This window comes from Mauremys reevesii, linkage group 18 (assembly GCF_016161935.1).
Source record: "Mauremys reevesii isolate NIE-2019 linkage group 18, ASM1616193v1, whole genome shotgun sequence".
In the NCBI taxonomy this organism is placed as follows: Eukaryota; Metazoa; Chordata; order Testudines; family Geoemydidae; genus Mauremys; species Mauremys reevesii.
The window spans coordinates 24,398,378-24,404,938 of record NC_052640.1 but is presented as its reverse complement, the minus strand read 5'-3'; the positions used below and the strand labels follow the sequence as shown (position 1 = coordinate 24,404,938).

Below are 6,561 nucleotides of genomic sequence, written 5' to 3'. Positions count from 1 at the left end.
CAGATTTGTGTCCATTTACTGTTTTCTTTTATTCTATGCAAAAGTACATGGCAGAGGGGCATTGCTGGCACATGATGGCATATATCACATTGGTGCATATGCAGGTGAATGAGCCCCTGATGGTGTGGCTGATGTGGTTAGGTCCTATGATGGTGTCCCTTGAATAGATATGTGGACAGAGTTGGCACCGGGGTTTGTAGCAGGGTTTAGTTCCTGGGTTGGTGTTTTTGTTGTGTGGTGTGTAGTTGATGGTGAGTATTTGCTTCAGGTTGGGGGGCTGTCTGTAGGAGAGGACTGGCCCGTCTCCCAAGGTCTGTGAGAGTGAAGGATTGTCCTTCAGGATAGGTTGTAGATCTTTGATGATGTGCTGGAGAGGTTTTATTTGGGGGCTGTAGGTGACGGCTAGTGGCATTCTGTTACTTTCTTTGTTGGGCCTGTCTTGTAGGAGGGGACTTCTTGGTATCCTTCTGGCTCTGTCAATCTGTTTCTTCACTTCACCAGGTGGGTACTGCAGTTTTAAGAACACTTGATAGAGATTCTGTAGGTGTTTGTCTTTGTCTGAGAGATCAGAGCAAATGAGGTTGTATCTTAGAGCTTGGCTGTAGACAATGGATCATGTGATGTGGTCTGGATGAAAGCTGGGAGGCATGTAGGTAAGTATAGTGGTCAGTAGGTTTCCAGTATAGGGTGGTGTTTATCTGACCATCGCTTATTAGCACTGTATTGTCTAGGAAGTGGACCTCTTGCGTGGACTGGTCCAGGCTGAAGTTGATGGTAGGGTGGAAATCATTGAAATCTTGGTGGAATTCCTCAAGGGCCTCCTTCCCATTGGTCCAGATGATGAAGATGTCATAAATGTAGCGCAAATAGAGTAGGGGTGTAAGGGGACGAGAGCTGAGGAAGTGTTGTTCTAAGTCAGCCATAAAAATGTTGGCATACTGAGGAGCCATGTGGGTATCCATAGCAGTCCCGCTGACTTGAAGGTATAAATTGTCCCCAAATCTGAAATAGTTGTGGATAAGAACAAAGTCACAAAGTTCAGCCACCAGGTTTGCTGTGATGGTATCAGGGATGCTATTCCTGATGGCTCGTAATCCATCTTTGTGTGGAGTGTCAGTGTATAGGGCTTCTAGATCCATAGTGGCTAGGATGGTGTTTTCTGGAAGATCACCAAAGGATTGTAGTTTCCTCAGGAAGTCAGTAGTGTCTCAGAGATAGCTGGGAGTGCTGGTAGCGTAGGGCATGAGGAGGGAGTCCACATAGCAAGATAATCCTGCTGTCAGGGTGCCAATGCCTGAGATGATATGGCATCCAGGATTCCCAGGTTTATGGATTTTGGGTAGCAGGTAGAATACCCTTGGTCAGGGCTCTAGGGGTGTGTCAGTGTAGATTTGTTCCTGTGCTTCTTTAGGGAGTTTCTTGAGAAGATGGTGTAGTTTCTTTTGTAATCCTCAGTGGGGTCAGAGGGTAATGGCCTGTAGAATGTGGTGTCAGAGAGTTGTCTAGCAGCCTCTTGTTCATATTCCAACCTATTCATGATGACTACAGCACCTCCTTTGTCAGCCTTTTTTGTAATGATGTCAGTTGTTTCTGAGGCTGTGGATGGCGTTGTGTTCTGTATGGCTGAGGTTATGGGGCAAGTGATACTGCTTTTCCACAATTTCAGCTTGTGCACGTCGACGGAAGCACAGTATGTAGAAGTCCAGTCTGTTGCTTCGACCTTCAGGAGGAGTCCACGCAGAATCCTTCTTTTTGTAATGTTGGTAGGAAGCTTCCTGTGGGTTAGTGTGGTGTTCAGTGGTGTGTTGAAAATATTCCTTGAGTCGGAGAGGAGGAAGAAACACTTCTCTGGCAGATTTTTTTTAATTTTCTCCCCCACAGTTATATTGGTCTGAGGTGTAAGATTCTAGGTCACTGCAGAACTGTATCATGTTTGTGGGGGTGGTGGGGCAGAAGGAGAGACCCTGAGATAGGACAGACTCTTCTGTCGGGCTCAGAGTATAGCTGGATAGATTAACAGTATTATTAGGTGAGTTAAGGGAACCACTGTTGTGGCCCTGTAGCGGGGTGCTTACCCCACTCCTGCCCCGAAGGGCTTAAAACAGCCCTGGGTGAGGGCTGTGGCAGGGAAAGCAGCTACTAGGCTGATTGGGGAAGCAGATGCAGCTGGGCCATGTCCCAATCAGGCCCAGCTGGCCCCTGTAAGAGGCTGTGAGCCAGAAGCCCAGTAAGTCTCCCTCTGCTTGGAGAGGGAGAAGGGCCTGGTTGCAAGGTGCTAAATAAGGAACCTAGAGTGGAGCAGGTCTGGGGTAGGGCCAGAGGAGCTGGGGGCTCCGGCCTAGGAAAGCCTCAGGCTGCAGGCCTGGTAAGGCCTATTAGGTACTGGGTTGCAGGGGCAGCCCACAGGTAGCCAGAGGCAGCAGGTCCAAATCCCTTTGCCTGTGATGAGTGGCTTATACCGCAGTCTGCCCCAGTGAATGGGGGCTAGATGGAGACTGGGCAGTAGCCAAGACTGAGGCGAAGTGGGGATAGTGGGTGGGGGTTCCCCTGGGAGGGTGAGACCCAGAACTGTGGGGGTACTGCCAGGGAGCAGCACCCAGTTAAAGGGGCACCAGGGTCCTGGGAGGGACACGGGGGCCAAGCGGCAGTGGGACACCGGCCTGCAGAGGGCGCTCCAACGGCTGGAAAGCTAATTCCCAGAGATGACCAGCAGGAGGCGCTGCAGGGGTGAGTCTATGCACGCCTACAGGCCCCTTGTTGCATGTAGGAGTTTAGATAGTTTAGTGTCCTTTTTCCTTTGTAGAGATGCAAAGTGTGTGTTGTGAATGGCTGGACTGATGCAAATATGAAGACTCAGAGGTTCCATTGGGGAAGGGCTGCATACCTAGAACTTAAGCCTGCTCTCACTGAAGCTGGTGGGAGTAGGATTGGGGCTCCAGAGGTGCTCACAGAATAACCTCAGGTACAAGTATGTCTGGTGGGGTTTTAACTATTGCTGTGTTTTGTTTTCCAGTGATCATGTTCTTGCTTTTTGTTAGCTACAATCACAGGGTCTACGTAGAGGTCAATGATGGGAGATGGTCCTTTCCCCCAAAGGTTCTCACCAGAGGATGCTGAGAGGAAAAGCGCTCCTCACTTCCCTTGTCCATCATCCTGTACGGGAGGCCACCAGGAGAGACTGAAACAGTGCAGGCTGCAAAATGCAAATGACACCCAGCCTACCTTCTGAGACCTGTCAGTGAGGGAGGAACAGAGCCAGCTTAAAACAACCAAAAGCCACAATGGAGGCTTAGTAAGTTATTTAAATTTATTTGATACACAGATAGTGAGCTCTTCAGAGCAGGGAACGTGTCTGGATGTTTTGTGAAGTGCTGCAGGCATTTGCTGAGCAGTTAAATGAATAGCAGTAATACAACACTTGCCAGTAAACACCATTTATATATACAAAACCCACACACTAAGTGGTGGCAATACCTATATGATAAATTGCCTAGCCAGGATACAAGTTGCATTTTATCATTCACCCCTGACCACCTCACCTGCCCCCTACATGCTAATCCATCTCCCTGAGGATTTCTCCTAACATTCCAAAGCTTGGGAGCAGTTCCAAACAGCTGCCACTTCAAAGAGAGGAGGAAGAAACACTTCTCTGGCAGATTTTTTTTTATTTTCTCCCCCACAGTTATATTGGTCTGAGGTGTAAGATGGATAGCATTCAATCTTGCACTACTCACAATTGTAAAGACCCAATACTGCAAAATCCACAAGGGCTGGAAGTGGGTGCTATGCAGTGACTTCCCCATTGAGCGTCACAGCCCCTTGAAATCATGTCCCAAAAGAGAGGGAAAGAGGTGTCAATATCAGCAAAGGAAAAAACCCCAAAGCCAGCCCCATGGCAGCTTCCTTTGGCCAAGGTCCCATTGAAAAAAGTCTTCCATCTGATCCAAGGATCCACTAACACAGGGCTGCTTCTTTCAGCTACAAATAAAAAACGCCAGTTCTTATTGTGGCTACAGTCTCTGTGCAGCAGTACAGTCCTCTTGAGTTCAAAGCAGGGGGCAACCCCCAGGTGCTACTTCCCATAGGGAATTCCCAGTACAGGAGACAGCCAAGCATCTCTAGGGAAAAAGAACACCTCTCCTGTAATCCTCTACACTAGCTACCACTGCTTCTCTTTTATGGCTTTCCCTACTTAAAGGGCTTGTCCACACAGGGAAATTTATCAGCATAACTACAGCAATATGATTCCCTGTGTAGACATTCTTATTCTGGAATAAGAGTATTTATACTAGTACAGTTATGCAGGTAAATTTCCTTGTATAGACAAGGCTGGCACAGCTGTCAGCTCCATCTCCCAGTACTCTATCAGTTGCCAGGTCTTCTCTCTAGGACTAGCAGCTCACGCAATCTTTCAGTTTACACCTTTCAGTCTAGTGAAGAGTTTTAACACTTTCCCGGACACCACAGGGACCAGGCACATACTCTGTTATAGAGAAATCCATTGCTTTCCAATGAGATATAAAATATTTGATTCAAGCCCTGGCAAATCATGACATATAACCTTAATGTTTCTACATTACCTATGAAAAACCTAATATAGATACACTTTTAACAACTCTAAATATTACTTGTTATAATTTTCCTGTCCTACACAATTGAACTCATGGACTGAGATTTTCAAAGCAGTTTAGGCAATTTAGACACATCTTCCATTAATTTTAATGAAAGATAGAAGATGTGCCTAGACTGCTTTGAAAATCTGTCATGGTAACTAAAGCAATCTGGATTTACAGATACAAAGAGATAAGAAAAATAGTATCAATAAAACTATTTAAAACTTTCAAATATTTAAATGTGTGGCATATATAGAACTAATAACTGTGTGGATTACAGTTTTAAATAGTAGTTATTTGGGATGACCTGCAAAATACGCTCATGGCTTTGCCATTTATGAATAATGTGCCATTTTGACCTCATGCCAATAAAACCCTTCCAACATAACATTATTATATATAATCATCCATGTTAGTAATTATATACTCTATGCACTGAGCCAATACAGGGGTGCAAAAAGATGCAAGTTAAGAACAATTTGTAAGTCATCTTTAAAGGTTTTAATCCATGCAGAGTGTATAAAAATAAGACACAGGTAACTCCCAGACACAGTGGGCGTGTGAGACTGAAATGATGAGATTGACAGATTAGAAGAATTGGATAACCCAGTTTGCAAAGGTCCATTGGAAAGCGGTTCATTGGCATAGCAGACAGCAGTCATGACAGGCAGGTGGCTAAAAACAGGAACCAAAGCAGAAAGAGGGGGAAAAAAAATTCCTGCAGCTACTTAGAGCACCGCAGAGAGGAAACTTACAGGATCTCTCCAGCAAACCAGGATAACAGGCCACTATGAATGAGAAACAATCTATATAACATACATACACAATTGCTCACATAGAGCTGCATTAAAAAAAATATTAAGGTTGCAAAATCAAGCACTCAAAAGGATGTCAGAATTCATATTGCCCATGCAGCCTTAATTCTGTACCCCTCATGTGTTTGCATAAATTACATGATCACATAACATTTTTTTTCACTGAATAGAACTGAAACTCCTTAGTTATGCATGTCATGGGCCCTGTATGGTCAACAGCTAGTGAAGAGTCTCCTTTAGCAAAAGCCTGTGCTACTGCAGCAAGACAATCTGAGTTGTATCTCCAATGTCGGCCTGAAACCCTAAATGTCCATGGTAGGCAATAGAGTGACATCTGTGACATTTGGGAGGCGACAGATTTGTTTCTATATTCTAATTATTACATCTAATTACAAGAAAAATAAATCTCTTTTCTTTCCTTAAAGTCATCGGTGAGGAAGGAAGATTTTGTGGTAGAAGCACAGGATCCACAGAGATTTGGAGTCTTTCTATTCCTGGCTGTGCCATAAACTTCCTCTAGAACCTTGCCCAAGTCACTGACCCTTTCTGTACCTCAGTTTCCCCATCTGCAAAATGGGAGAAAACGCCCTCTGGCTGATAATCTGCTGGAAACCAGATAATGCCCTGGCAGTATGAACACTTTCATAGGCAGTCTCATATACCACAAATGTAACTAAATTAAATTAAACTCGGCAGTGGGCTGAATTACTGACGGGAATCCTACATTTCTTCATCAGCACTCACAAACTCCAGCACCTTCATTTTGGAAATATTGTCTCGTGTGAATTCTTAAGCAACAGCTGGCATGATAAGACATGCATGTGTGTGTCCAAAAATACACGCCCTGGGTGTGGTGTAAAGAACAAAGCCAAAGGACATGTGCCTTCAAAACTTGCCTTCTACTGGGAAGTGTGAGTATGGTGTAATAATGTACACCCGTATGAGCCCTAGAGAGAGAGACAGGCAGACACCTTGAAAAATAATTCTGCATTCCTACAATCTTCTGATTAATTGCTGTATTCCAATCACATGACTGGAAGTCACCAATAACCAGCAAGACTATTTGATCATAATTACTTACAGGGAGATTTTTAAAGCCACAAAGAGCAATTAAACAGGCAGCTCACACTGAA

General features: G+C 44.9%; 1 long non-coding RNA gene across 1 annotated transcript; it reads left to right on the top strand.

Annotated features, from left to right (window-relative positions):
* Positions 1 to 2,352: 2,352 nt before the first annotated feature.
* Positions 2,353 to 6,044, top strand: LOC120386336. The gene is made up of 3 exons (XR_005589665.1): positions 2,353 to 2,365; positions 3,039 to 3,292; positions 5,854 to 6,044. It is a non-coding gene; the product is annotated as an uncharacterized LOC120386336 (long non-coding RNA).
* The last annotated feature ends 517 nt before the right edge of the window (positions 6,045 to 6,561 follow it).